We start from the raw sequence: 16,154 nt of genomic DNA, 5'->3' as shown, positions 1-16,154 counted from the left end.
GAGCCACACACAGGTCTAGATTGCAATAGGGAGATGGACTGCCCTGATGTAAAGGGAGACCTCATAAAACAGAAATTAAGAGTGACAGGATGGGAAGAGCTGAAATAATGATGCACAAGATGCAAGAAAAAGAAAAGTGGCCGGGCAAGGTGGCTCAGGCCTGTAATCCCAGCACTCTGGGAGACCAAGGATGGCAAATCAGTTGAGGTCAGGAGTTCGAGACGAGCCTGGCCAGTATGGTGAAACCCTGTCTCTACTAAAAATACAAAAATTAGCCAGGCATGGTGGCGCACGCCTGTAGTCCCAGGTACTAGGAGGGCTGAGGTAGGAGAATCACTTAAACCCAGGAGGCAAAGGTTGCAGTGAGCTGAGATCGCACCACTGCACTCCAGCCTGGGCAACAGAGTGACACTGTCTCAAAAAAAAAAAAAAAAAAAAGTAATCAGAAATTTCAGGCAGGATAAAAAAAAATCGGTACAAGAAAGTCATGGCTCAAGTAAGAAAAAAAACCCAAATATGGTCCAATTTTAAGTACTCGGTCAAGTATTTTAAAAATCCTTTTGTCTTGATCCAAAGAACATTCTATTTGACACAGGGTTGACAAATACAATCCAAAGGAAAGGAAAGGAGCTATAATTTTAGAATACCACATGGCTAGCATGGTCAGCAATATTGCTTCTTACTTTTCAAAACTTAACATCAACTTGTATTAAAGCAATGAATAATTTCATTACTAATTCCACTGAAGGACAGGTGAATGATAAAAATCAAATTCTTCATCTCCATTCAGTTTGCTGAATACTTTTCAGAACTATTTGCGACAATATAAATTCTTTACAGACTATATGTTTTCTACAAGTCTACATTATGTCAATGTTTATACTCATAAATATAATTACTTATAATCTGAGTGTATGTAGGTTTTATTTAAGTACTTTTTAGAAATTATTTTGTGGACTGTCTCTGCCAAAGATTTCTTCCTTTTTTTTTTTTCTTTTTTTTTTTTTTTACTGGTAATATCAACTGCAGAACTTAACAGGGAGGTTAAAAGAAAATGGAAAAAGCTATTGATTCTTAGAAATGTCTTTGACATGGCAAAAATTTTAGTAACCTGTCTGATCAAGTACCGATGTATGGAATGTAAAAAACACTTCTCAAGTGACAGAAGGAAGAATGTGATCTTGCTGCCATTCACTTCTTTGTTGGCATAAACCAGAAATTATTTTAAGGTAGTTCTTGAGAAGATACAAAGAGTCAAAAATGAGTTAGAAATGTTTGAAGAGTTATGTACAAATAAATACCTGAAAAACTCAAACTTGAAGACATAAAAGAAACTGTCTGTCATGGAATTTGAACACATTATATGTTCACCAGAAAATATTAATTAATGCAAAAACTATGAGTGACCTCCATACATATGAAAGAGTCAGCAGAGTGCTGATTTTGAAATTTGAGATTGTTTTGTTTTTTAGTATAATTAACAGTATAAAGTAAGACTTTTAGTTCTCTAAGATCTTTAAAAGTTTCTCTCCCCTTGCACTCTCTTGCTTAACCCCACCTCATTGATTTTAAAAGACAACAGCACAGCAAACGATGACATTAACTTCTTTGTAAAGATTTTTCAGACTTTATGCTATGGAATAAAGTGAACTGTTAAGACTTTGAAAACCGCTAGTTTCATTATTTTGCTAGCTGTAATTATTTATTGGCAAATAAAACAATCCTTCAAGAAGAAAAAAAATCAATAAATAAATATAGTTTGGCAAGTAAAAATAATTTTTCTACGTATTAGAACCTATTTAAAATAACATCAATGAAAACAAACAGGATTTCTTGCTAGTGATACTGTGGGCACTTTACAAATAAACTACTACAAATACCAGTTTCAAACTAAGTAGCATGTACAGGACATGTTGATTCACATTTCCTACTTCAGATTCTGTGCTGCCTTCTGCAATGATCTCTACACTCCTGCATTAGCCCACACTGGCTATGGCTGCTAGTGCTATAGTGGAGAGACTCCCCTTTAAAGGAAGATTGACAGGTATTGAAGGGTTATAAAGCACTATTAGCACCTAATTGGGGTTTTCTCACTAGTGCAGTGACTGAAGTAACAATTATGAAACACAGTTTTGGAGAGAAATATTTTTGTTTTGGTTGGTCAGACTATTTATTTCTGTCTTTAAGAGCATATCCAGTTTGCAGCCCTGTAATGAGAGGTACTCAAAAGTATGCAGTCTTTCTGCTTGTTTTATAAAATTAGTCAAGAGTCCTGAACTTTGGCTTCAATCTTGCTCTTCTGTGTCAATGGCCAAGTCATCTGATCTCTTTAAGTTCACCTACCAACATTCATAACTGCCTACCTACCCATACATTAAAAAGATAGGTACCAATATTTTCTAAGTTCTTTGAGCAAAATAAAAGTCACATTACATCTATATTATTAAAAAAAAAAACAGCTGACTGGAATTAAAGTATTTAAGATAAATGTATAAGTCATGTTGACTCTAGCTGCCAGTGGGAGTAAAATGCAAATGAGCACCATCAACAAATAGCATTGAATTATCTACAGTCACATATCATTGTTCTGCCTCTTGTTCCTCTATTTAAATTTAACATGTTCTTATTCTTACAGTTTCTAATACATACAAACGCAATGACACAAAGAAACATCTGTGAAGCTATAAAGCATTTCAGCGCCTGGTGAGTGCCTCAGGGAGCTATGATTGGAAAGCTACCCAGATTGACACAGTAAAATGAGGGAACTAGAACCAGTCTAGTTTGGTTATATCTTTTTGAAGATAAAACATAAAAGTTCGCCTCCTAAAAGTGTGATGGGCATCTTTCACTGAAATTAGATTCAGAAACTAGGAGAACTAGAGTGTAGTTGTTTATTATTATACAAACCATTACTTCGCACCTACTATCAGCCAGATAGTATATTAGGTGTAGGAATAAAAAGTAAAATAAGAAAAAGCAACTGTCATGGTAATATTTGTGAAGGATGTGAGGTTAGGGTTAATGTTAATTTTTTGCATATAATTGTTTACATTTCCACTTGTTTTATCACTACTTCTTGAATGGTGGCCTTTTCCCTATGAATTGCCATGTCTTCATTGTTGAAGATAAACTGACCATATATGTGTAGGATTCTTTTATCCTCCGGATCTATATGTATATTTACCTTTTCACTAATATCAATGTCTTGATATCTGTGACTTTACAGAATGTATCTTGAAATCAGGTATTCCTCCAACTGTGTCTTTGATAAAATTGCTTTGGCAATTCTAATCATTTGCATTTTTATATAAATTTTAGAATTAGCTTGTCAATATCTACAGTAAACACAAATGTAATTTTTATTAGGATAATATATAGCCTACAAATCAATTTGGAGAGAATTGATATCACAGCAATATTAAGTGTTCCCATTTATGAACACTACATAATTCTCCATTTACATGGGTCTTCCATAATTGTTTTCAGCAATCTGTAGTTTTCAGAGTACAGTGTTAAATTCATCCTTAAATTTCTCATAATTTTGTATGCAGCCTTTAAAATGTTACTAGAATAAGTTAATTCAGATCAATATGTAAAAATCAATTGTATTTCCATATATTAGCAATGAACAATTAGAAAAGGAAATTTAAAAGTTCAGTTTCTTTTAAATAATCCACAGGAATCCTTAGGATGTGTACAACATATCATCTGCAAATAAAAGCAGCTTTATTTTTCCAATTTTTAATAATTATCGGTTCCTACAGAAAGTTGAAGTGGGAAGATCATCCTTGCTTTGTTCTTGATCTTACATAGAAATCATTGAGCCTTTGTCATTAAATATAATAGCTGTAAATTTTCTCCTAATGTTCTTTATCAGTCAGACCGAACAACTGAATGGGTTTTGAATTTCATCACATGCTTTTTCTGCATCCTCTGAAATGATTTATTTTCTCTCCCTTATTCTGTTAACATGGTAAATTACACTGATTTTCAAATGTTAAACCAACCTTGCATTGTCACCTTTAGCATTGCAGTACTCTTTATATATGCTGTTGGATTTGGTTTGCTAGTTTTTGTAGAGGGTTTTTTTTTTTTTTTTGAGCCCATCATCATGAAGGACTTTGGCCTCAGTTTTCACTTCTTGTAATGCCCTCATCTGGTTTTCAAACTAATGTAAAACAGATGTTATTGACTGAGTTGGGAAGTGTTCCATCCTCTTTTATGTTCTGAAAATGTTTGTATTAAGACTGTTATTATGTCTTCCTTAGATGGTTGACAAAACTCACCATGAAGACACTTGGGCCTGAAGTTTCTCTGCAAAATGTTTTAAATTATGAATTCAATTCCTCCTTCTCTCCCTCCTCCTTCTTCTTCATTTTTTTTCCTTTTTTTTTTTTTTTTTTTTTTTTGAGACAGTCTCTCTGTCACCCAGGCTGCAGTGCAGTGGTGTAATCGTAACTCACTGCAGTCTCGACCTCTTGGGCTCAAGCAATCCTCCCACTTCAGCCTCCCCAGTAGCTGGAACTATAGGTACACACCACCATGCCTAGCTAATTTTTTAAATTTTTAGTAGAGATAAGGTCTCACTGTGTTTCCCAGACTGGTCTCAAACTCCTGGCCTAAAGCTCCTCCTGCTTTGGACTTCAATTTCTTCAATGGATATTGAACTGTTCAGAGTTTCTATTTCTTTTCATGTCCACTAAGGATTTATTTCTAGACTCCCAATTCTATTCAATTTCAAAATGTCTATTCTTATGCTAATACCACATTGTTTTGATTAGTGTAGCTTTGCAGTAAGTTGTGAAATCAAGAGGTGTGATTCTGCCTCCTTTGCTCTTTTTTTCAAGATCAATTTGGCTATTCCGGATTTCTTTCATTTCCATATGAACTTTAGAATTAGAATTCAATTTCTACAAAGAAGTTAGCTAGCATTCTGAGAAATTTTATTGAATTTGTAGATTCTTATCATCTTAACAGTATAAAGTCTTCTGATCCATGAACACAGATGTTTTTCCACTTATTTAGATCTTCTTTATTTTCTTTAACAATGTATTTGTCATTTTCAAAGCATAAGTTTTTGCGATTATTTTCTTACATTTATTCCAAAGTATTTTATTCTTTTTGATGCTATTGCAAAGGTTATTTTCTTCTTTTTTTATGGTACCTTCAGTAACAATTTTTTAAAATTTTTATTTTTATTTTTTATAATTTCAGCTTCTATTTTAGATTTGGGGGTACATGTGCAGGTTTAATGAGCTTTTGATAAAATTCAACATCCCTTCAGGATAAAAAACCTTCAACAAACTAGGCATCAAAGGAACATAACTCAAGATAATAAGAACCATCTATGACAAACCCACAGCCAACATCATACTGAATGGGCAAAAATTAAGTAGAAAGCTGAAACTGGATCCTTTCCTTACTCCTTATACAAAAATTAATTCAAGATGGATTAGAGACTTAAATGTTAGACCTAATACCATAAAAATCCTAGAGGAAAACCTAGGTAGTACCATTAAGGACATAGGCATGGGCAAAGACTTCATGTCTAAAACACCAAAAGCAACGGCAACAAAAGCCAAAATTGACAAATGGGATCTAATTAAACTAAAGAGCTTCTGCACAGCAAAAGAAACTACCATCAGAGTGAACAGGCAACCTACAGAATGGGAGAAAATTTTTGCAATCTACTCATCTGACAAAGGGCTAATATCCAGAACCTACAAAGAACTCAAACAAATTTACAAGAAAAAAACAAACAACCCCATCAAAAAGTGGGCAAAGGATATGAACAGACATTTCTCAAAAGAAGACATTCATACAGCCAACAGACACATGAAAAAATGCTCATCATCACTGGCCATCAGAGAAATGCAAATCAAAACCACAATGAGATACCATCTCACACCAGTTAGAATGGCGATCATTAAAAAGTCAGGAAACAACAGGTGCTGGAGAGGATGTGGAGAAATAGGAACACTTTTACACTGTTGGTGGGATTGTAAACTAGTTCAACCATTATGGAAAACAGTATGGCGATTCCTCAAGGATCTAGAACTAGATGTACCATATGACCCAGCCATCCCATTACTGGGGATATACCCAAAGGATTATAAATTATGCTGCTATAAAGACACATGCACATGTATGTTTACTGCGGCACTATTCACAATAGCAAAGACTTGGAATCAACCCAAATGTCCATCAGTGACAGACTGGATTAAGAAAATGTGGCACATATACACCATGGAATACTATGCAGCCATAAAAAAGGATGAGTTTGTGTCCTTTGTAGGGACATGGATGCAGCTGGAAACCATCATTCTTAGCAAACTATCACAAGAACAGAAAACCAAACACTGCATGTTCTCACTCATAGGTGGGAACTGAACAATGAGATCACTTGGACTCGGGAAGGGGAACATCACACACCGGGGCCTATCATGGGGAGGGGGGAGGGGGGAGGGATTGCATTGGGAGTTATACCTGATGTAAATGACGAGTTGATGGGTGCTGACGAGTTGATGGCTGCAGCACAGCAACATGGCACAAGTATACATATGTAACAAACCTGCACGTTATGCACATGTACCCTAGAACTCAAAGTATAATAATAAAAAAATAAAATAAATAAAATAAATTAAAAAAAAAATTGGAATCATTCCCCTTGAAAACTGGAACAAGACAAGGATGTCCACTCTCATCATTCTTATTCAACATTGTCCTGGAAGTCCTAGTCAGAGCAATCAGGTAAGAGAAAGAAATAAAAGACATTTTAATAGGAAAAGAAGAAGTCAAAAGATCTCTCTTTGTTGACAACATGAGTATATACTTAGAAAACCCTAAAGACTCTTTGAAAAGGCTCCTGGAAGTAATCAACAACTTCGCTAAAGTGTCAGGATACAAAATCAATGTACAACAATTGGTAGCATTTCTGTACACCAATAACATCCAGCTGACAGCCAAATCCAGAATGCAATTCCATTTACAATAGCCACACATACATACATACACACACACACACACACACACACACACACACACACCAAAGTAGAATTAGAAGGAAATTTTTTCAACCTATAAAAGGGCGTCTATGAAAAATCCACAGGGGTGGGGCATGGTGGCTTACACCTGCTATCCCAGCATATTAGGTGGCCAAGATCTCTACAAGGGGAACTACAAAACACAGAAGAAAGATATTGTAGCTGACACAAACAAATGGAAGACCATCCCATGCTCATTGATCAGAAGAATTAATATTATTAAAATGATCATGCTACCCAAAGAAATCTGCAGATTCAACACAGGCCCTATCAAAATACCAACATCATTTTTCATAGAATTGGTAAAAACAATCCTAAAATTCTTATGAAACCAAAAGAGAGTCTGAATAACTAAAGTAATCCTAAGCAAAAAAACCCCAAAAAACAAAAAACAAAACAAAACTAGAGGCTTTTTTACAGTACATTATGTTACTTGACTTCAAATTATACTACAAGGCTATATCAGAAATAGACACACAGATCAATGGAACAGAATAGAAAACTCAGAAATAAAGCCACATATTTACAGCCAACTGATCTTTGACAAAATTGACAATAATGTACACTGGAGAAGAGATGCCCTTTTTAATAAATGGTGCTGGGAAAACTGGATTGCCATATGCAGAAGAAACTGGACCCTTATCTCGCACCATATAGAAAACACAACTCAAGATGGATTAAATACTTAAATGTGAGGCCTAAAACCATAAAAATCCTGGAAGAAATCCTAGGGAAAACTCTTCTGTTCACTGGCCTAGGCAAATAATTCATGACTAAGATCTCAAAAGCACAAACAACAACAACAGCATAGACAAATGGGACTTGATTAAATTAAAAAGCTTCTGCACAAATAAGAAATAATCAACAAAGTGAACAGACAATCTGAAGAATGGGAGAAAATATTTGAACACTATGCATCTGGCAAGGGCAAGAAACTCACATAACAGCAGCAAAACTAAATAATCCCATTAAAAAGTAGCAGTTGATAAGAATAGACATTTTTTTCAAAAGAAGACATACAAATAGCCAATAAGTATATGAACAAATGCTCAACATCACCACTCATCAGAGAAACGCAAATTAAAATCTCAATGAGACATTCTCATTGACACCACTCAGAATGGCCATTATTAGAAAGTCAGAAAATAACATGCTGGTGAGTTGGCAGACATAAGTGAACTCATACACTATTGGTGGGAATGTAAATTAGGACAATCTCTGTGGAAAACAGTATGGAGATTTCTCAAAGAACTTAAGACAGAACTACTATTTGATCCAGCAATCCTACTACTTGGTACCTACCCAAAGGAAAAGAAATCATTACATTGCACTCGTATGTTTATCATAGCACAATCCACAATGGCAAAGATATGGAATCAACCTATGTGTCCATCACAGATAACTGGATAAAGAAAATATGATGTATATATACACAATGGAATACTACACAGCTATAAAAAAGAATGAAATCATGTTTTTTGGGGGCAAAATGAATGGAATTGGAGGTCATTATCTTCAGTGAAAGAAGCCAGACACAGAAAGACAAATATTGCATGTTCTCATTCATAACTGGGTGCTAAAAAATGTATACCCATGGACATAGAGAGTGGAATGATAGACAATAGAGACTCAGAAAGGTGAGGGGGTGCAAAGGGGGTAGATAATGATAAATTACTTAATGCTACAATGTACATTATTCAGGTGATGGATACCCTAAAAGCCCTGATCTGACCCTCACTTAATTTGTGCATGTAATGAAACTGTACTTGTGCCACATAAATTTATATAATAAAAATGTATATATGTCAATTGCAATGTGGATTTTATTTAAATCTTGATTAACACAAATTAGTAAGATATTATGACATGAAACAATTGGAAGTTTTAGCACTGAGTGGGTATTTGATGATATTAAGAAATTATTGTTAGGCCAGGTGTAGTGGCTCATGCCTGTAATCCTAGCACTTTGGGAGGCTGAGCTGGAAGAAGCACTTGAGCCCAGGAGTTCAAAACCAGCAGGCTAACATAGTGAGACCTTGTCTTCACACACAAAAAACCCCAACAAATTAGCCAGGCATGGTGGCGTGAGCTTGTAGTCCTAGCTATTCAGGAGACTGAGCCTTGGAGGGGGAGGCTATAGTGAGCTGTGACTGCACCACAGAACTCCAGCCTGAGCAACAGAGCAAGACCCTGTCTCAAAAAAATAAATTTATTAAATAAAATATATTATTGTTAAATTGTTTTAAAGTATGTTAAGGGTATTGTGATTATGCTATAATAAGAGTCCTTATCTTTTAGATGATACATACTGAAATATTTGTAAGTAAAGTAACATCGTATATGTGATTTACCTTAAAATAATACCAGAGAGTGGGGGTATATGCATGAGAGTGTGGATGAAATCTGATTGACTAGGGGTTGATGTTTTCAGGGGCAAGTGATGCGTACATGCAGAGTTCATTCTGTAGGCTTTTGTGTATGTCCCAAATTCTCCATAATAAGCTTTTCAAAAATGTATTTAGGCTTTTAAGATGCTTTAAATTTTATATAAAGTATTGAAGTATTTCTTTTGAGTATAAGTTTAATTTTTAATGCTTCAAAGAATAAGCTCTATATTCCCAAGGCTCTCCAGGAAACACAGAATAAAAACTAAATGCATGTTAACAATAAAATTCCTGCAATTTTCTCCTAATTCCATAATATAACACAGTATGTTCATTAAACCTCTACTTTTCCTTATTCTGTTCTTCCAGGCTAGAATGCCCTCTTCCTCCTCCTCTCTATCAGAGCCTTATTGGTTCATATACTTCAATTCTCAAGTATTCCATAAAATCTTGTGAAATTTATTCAAGCCTAGAAGAATCTCTCCCTTCTGTGACTTGCTATGGAAGTGTCCAAGTATTTCATTTAACAGCACATAGTAATGTATGTTCATTTTTAGTATATATTTTTTTCTCCAGTTAATTATAATCTATTTTAAGGTAGCAATTGCATCTTATCCTCTGTTAACTCTATGCTTCACAAAAGTCTGCACAGTCTTTAGTACACAGCAGGCTCTTAACAAATTCATATACAACTGAAAATAGCTATTTGGTTAATGGTTACTACTAAATATGATTGTTGTTAGGTTAGTGATTGTGCTACAGCATAGATAAAACAATAATATTAACACTACAACATACTAATAAACATAAACTATTATGATTATATGGATAAAATTGCCGTTAGGCACAGTATTTAGTTTTTGTTGTTTAACATATGATATAATGCTAGAGCTTAAAGGTTCAAAAAAAATCAGTGGTAGTCTATAAATCCAGACATCAACTGTGGTTGTAATTTGTACAGTTTGGTTGAACATAGACAAAGACTGTTAAACTCCAAAGCAGGTCAGATTCTTTTACCGTGTTAACCAGCCTTTAACATGGTCTCAGTGATGTGTTTTGTGCAATAAACATGTCAGGCATATCCAAATCAGGGAAATAATGCTGAAGTACCAGTTTCACTTCAGCAGAATCCTGAGGGAGGCAAGGGTAGAGCAAGGGGTCCAATAGTAAAGTAAAAGGCCCAGCTATCAGGAGGATTAGGTAATATTTATGCCTCTGTCAATGGCCTTAATGTAACCTAGGGGATGTTAGTTTTCTCTCTGTTTCAGTTTTCTTCTCTCCAAAAAGGGATGATGCCTTACAAAGATGTTGAAGGGATTAAATAACATATGTATCAAACTCCAAGATACAAGATAGAAAGAATTACAAGCATAGCTTTAAAAATTATATCTGTATTTTCTGGGGTAAAAATTTTAACACAAAACATTGAAGAAAATGTTATTATTTTGAATTTGTACTCTTTGGAAAACATGTTTTTCATCGGTTGGGGAAAAGTGATGAAATTATTAGATTTCTATTTCTCAATATATTTTGAACATCAAAATGTTGCTGTGTGAATAAACAACTCCTGAAAATAAACTGTTAATCAAAAAGGGCCAAATCCAAGTTCAAGCATGCCATTTTGACAACATATTTTTTAAATGCCTCACAAGAAAAAAATCAACCCTCTTAACTACAGTAAAAACTTGTTCCTAAAGAAAAATCAAATGATTGCACATTGTGTTCATAAAATATTGCATTTGCAGTCTAAAATGCTGAAAAAAGTTATAAATGTATTAACAGATTCTCAAAAAAGAGCTAATGATAACAATAAAAACTCAACATAGGGATTATAATAATAATGGGTTACCTTGGGTACACCTAAGTGTACCCAAGTACTGTATAAAGCATTGTACATGCATTATTTGATTTGGTTATTCTAAAACAATGATATGAGGCAGGTATAATTACAATTCTTATTTTGCAGGTCAGGAAATTGAGGCTTTGAGAGGTTAATTACCTGTAGATGGTCACTCAGCTAGAAAGTCAGAACCTGCACCATCTGTCTTACTGTGGTGTTAGCTCTCAATTAAAACACTGTATCATACATAAGAATGAATGGAAAACAAAAGTTTTACAAGTGAAAAGGTGAACGAAGACCTAATGAAAGTGGATTTAGAAATATATGATGTTTTCTTCATTATTAATTATAATTTAAGTCAACAGTGTGTCCAACTTTCTAGGACAAAATCTCAATTCTCACCTTTTTTCATATAATTTTTTCAAAAATTTTTATTTTTTATAGTTTAGAACAGCTAACCAAGCTTGACAGGACAACTAAACTTTCCATGGGTTAAAATAAATGAAAATCTTGATCAGACTAACATTGAATAAAACTAAACTAAAAAACCAGTCCCTATCTCTAGGCTTTTGAACTTCCTGATTGCTTTACATAGTAACTGAATATTGTTTAGTTGTGATTCAATCAGAACCAGGAAGTTTTAGAAGATATTTGGGGAATAACTGGAACTATATTAATAGAATACTGATTGTCATAAAACCCTTTTAAGCCTGAAGAGAACAAGACATACTATACAACAACATTTAAAGCTTAACAGCTAAACAGAATAGTAAATTAAACCTTAATAAATTCATAAGTTTCACAAATATTTTAGGTTTGGAATAGTCAGTGGGGCACAATATTTTTATACTGAACTGAGCTTATAAAATAATATTTTTGGAAATATGGGGAAAACATTCAGTCAAGTCTCTTTTGACCCTTGCAAACTTGTAAATCATTTAAACTTTAGAGAACTAGTTCATGATTTAAAGAATGAAAACTCTAGCTACCTCACATATAATTGAATCTGGAATATTTACACATTTAAATGCCTAACTATAGGTAAACATTTATCCTTTTGGGAGAGGGCCAGGTGGAAGGGCCTCATGGCAAAATAACAACGTTAAGTCCCGGATATCTGACTGTACTGCCAGTGCCACCCAGTCTTAAAAATACTGCTGGATCGTCATCATCATCCTTAGTCAATATTTACTAAGCTTTTTATGACAGCAGTGGCATTAGAAAGTTTATAGAAATCAAAACTAGCTTAAAGATCTCAGTTTATTAGATCTTGTACTGTATGTTTAACATTTATTGTTTTTGCAATTAATGAATCAGAATGTTCCTGAACAAAGGTCTTCAATTATTAGCTATTATTTTAATTTGCCAAACTTTTTAACTAGTTTAGATTCAGTAAAAAACTTTAATTCATTTATTAATGCATATGTGTCATGTAGAGAAAAAGAAAACATCTATAATTAAAATATACTAAATAAACCTATAAACTGAGTGAAATTTATTGAAATATGAAGGAATTCTCTCCTCTCATTATCATTTCTGACTACAGCTAATGTTCACAGTATTGAATTATTTTAAAAAGGCACCCTCTTCATCTCTAACCAGTCACAGAACCCTGTTTCTACATCAAGTTGAAGAAGAATGTTAGGTTAATAGTTCTTTTAAAGTTGGTATTAAGAAAATGTGGCATATATACACCATGGAATACTATGCAGCCATAAAAAAGGATGAGTTTGTGTCCTTTGTAGGGACATGGATGCAGCTGGAATCCATCATTCTTAGCAAACTATCACAAGAACAGAAAACCAAACACCGCATGTTCTCACTCATAGGTGGGAACTGAACAATGAGATCACTTGGACTCGGGAAGGGGAACATCACACACCGGGGCCTATCATGGGGAGGGGGGCGGGGGGAGGGATTGCATTGGGAGTTATACCTGATGTAAATGGCGAGTTGATGGGTGCAGCACACCAACAAGGCACAAGTATACATATGTAACAAACCTGCACGTTATGCACATGTACCCTACAACTTACAGTATAATAATAATAAATAAATTTAAAAAAAAAAAAAAAAAAAAAAAAAAAAAAAGTTGGTAGTATTTTTTTAACATCTTATTTTACTTTTAAAAAGTGCTTGAAATACTGCCATGTAAAATACCTTCAAAAACAGTTAAAAATATTTGGCAAACATAAAATGTAAGTGAAGTTATCATTTATATGTATATTTTACATAACACAGGTGAATCAAGTCTACTCTGGAATTTAATTCCCTTATAAATCCTGCCTTTTGTAAAGCACAACACTAATAAAATCTATTTAAAAAATTAATCACATTGTCATAATTAGATATAACAAAACATGGATCAGTTTTTCATTATCAATTCTAAGCACTAAGCTTAATTTGTGCAGGTTACCACGCACGAGTCTTTTCAAAACTTACAAACTCATTGATATAATATACAAAAGTAATACATGTACATAAAAAATTTTAAAATTCAAACACTTTATTAGGGTATGAAAGGAAAGTTAAAGTCTTCTCTCACTTACCATGGATGTAAGAAATCTGACTGTTAGACTCAGTCTCACTTCCCAGGCAACCTGCTGTTAAGTTTCTAATGTATCACAATGGTTAAGCACATACGTATATTAATACATACTCACTCATTCAAAACACTTATTGAGCATCAAAGACGTGTGAAGCAGTGATTCAGGTATAAGATTCAGTAGGAAGAAAAAAACAAAATCCTAAAGGACAATCCATAAACACATTACAGTGTCGTGTAAGCATGTCTATTATGAAAAAAATAATAATAAAGGAGGGTAACAAATAGAGTGATGTAGTAACAGGGTACACTATTTTAGATAGTGTGATCTTGTGATATTGAAGCAGAAAGTTGAACAAAGTAAAGGAACAGACTCATGTGACATTCTGGGGGTAGAACACTCCAGGCAGAGAAAACACATGGCAGGGCGCTGGGATGGGAGCACACCTAGAATATTTGAGTTATTAAGGGACCTCGTGTGGCTAGAGTGAACCAAGAGTAGAAACATGTTAAAAAATAAGGTTAGAGAGGTAGCCAGGGGCTAGAGTATATGTATATGTGTACAAACATCCATTTTATAAGTAATATCACAACACACATCTGGGGTCATAAAATTAAATACTTACAAGGTCGAGGAAGATGACTTTAAATTCACAAAGTAGGTGGAATAGAAAGTGGTGAAATGGCAAGTGCATGCCCCTTTTAGAGAGGGTAATTTTTACTTAGCCCTGGTCAATTGTTGAAATGCATGAGTGATGGTTAATTTCATGTGTCAACTTGGCTAGGCTATGGTAATGAGATATTTGGTCAAACAGCAATCTAGATGCTGCTGTGAAGGGATTTTGTGTTTTTTTGTTTTTGTTTTTGTTTTGCTGTGATTAACATGTTTAATTAGTAGACTTTGAGTACAATAGACTGCCTCTATAATCATGAGTAGACCTTATCCTATCAGTGGAAGACTGAGGTCCCCTAAGGAGGAAGAAATTCTGCATCTTGGGACTCAAGGCCACAACATCTGCTAAGTGCGGTGACTCACACCTGTAATCCCAACACTGGGAAGTTGAGGTGAGAGGACTGCTTGAGCTCAGGAGTTCAAGACTAGCCTGGGCAACATAGTGAGACCTTGTCTCTATTTTTTTTTTTTTTAATTAGTGCTCACCTCTGGCACATATACTAAAATTAGAACCATACAGAGAAGACTAGCATGGCCCCTGTGTAAGGATGACAGGCAAGTTCGTGAAGCATTTCATATTTTTGGGAGAAAACTTTTGCACTCTATCCATCTAACAAAGAGCTAATATCCAGAACCGACAAGGAACTTAAACAAATTTACAAGAAAAAAAAATCTCATCAAAAAATGGGCAAAGGATATGACAGACACTTCTCAAAACAAGACACTTATGTGGCCAACAAATATATGAAAAGAAGCTCCTCATCACTGGTCATTAGAGAAATGCAAATCCCACAGTCAGATACCATCTCACACCAGATAGAATGGTGATCATTAAAAAGGCAGGAAACAACAGATGCTGGAGAGGATGTGGAGAAATAGGAACGCTTTTACACTGTTGGTGGGAGTGTAAATTTGTTCAACCATTTTGGAAAACAGTGTGGTGATTCCTCTAGGATCTAGAACCAGAAATACCATTTGGCCCAGCGATCCCATTACTGGGTATGTACCCAAAGGATTATAAATCATGCTACTATAAAGACATATGCACACGTATGTTTATTGTGGCACTAGTCACAATAGCAAAGACTTGGAACAAACCCAAATGCCCATCAATAATAGACTGGATAAAGAAAATGTAGCACATATACACCATGGAATACAATGCAGCTATAAAGAAGACTGAGTTCAGGGTCGGGTGCGGTGGCTCATGCCTGTAATCCCAGCACTTTGGGAGGCCGAGGCGGGTGGATCACCTGAGATAAGGAGTTTGAGACCAGCCTGGCCAACATGGCGAAACCCTGTTTCTACTAAAAATACAAAAATTACCCAGGCATGTTAGCGGGCACCTGTAATCTCAGCTACTCCGGAGGCTGAGGCAGGAGAATCACTTGAACCTGCACTCCAGCCTGGACAACAGATCGAGACTTGGTCTCAAAAAAACAAACAAAAAAGAATGAGTTCATGCCCTTTGCAGGGACATGGATGAAGCTAGAAACCATCATTCTCAGCAAACTAACACCGGAATAGAAAACCAAACACCACATGTTCTCACTCATAAGTGGGAGTTGAACAGTGAAAACACATGGACACAGGGAGGGGACCATCACACACCGGGGCCTGTTGGAGGCTGGGGGGCAAGGGGAGGGATAGCATTAGGAGAAATACCTAA

The 16,154-nt window shown here is 34.9% G+C and overlaps 1 protein-coding gene and 1 non-coding gene across 3 annotated transcripts in view; one reads left to right on the top strand and one right to left on the bottom strand.

The window, feature by feature from the left end:
* Window positions 1-16,154, bottom strand: part of MIPOL1 (mirror-image polydactyly 1) — a 401,247-nt gene that overhangs the window by 138,221 nt on the left and 246,872 nt on the right. The window lies entirely within an intron of this gene.
* On the top strand, window positions 14,964-15,068 carry LOC112629653. The gene has a single exon (XR_003120731.1). It is a non-coding gene; the product is annotated as a U6 spliceosomal RNA (small nuclear RNA).

Source organism: Theropithecus gelada, chromosome 7b (genome assembly GCF_003255815.1).
Source record: "Theropithecus gelada isolate Dixy chromosome 7b, Tgel_1.0, whole genome shotgun sequence".
NCBI classification, from domain to species: Eukaryota; Metazoa; Chordata; class Mammalia; order Primates; family Cercopithecidae; genus Theropithecus; species Theropithecus gelada.
This window is presented reverse-complemented; position numbering and strand designations above follow the sequence as displayed.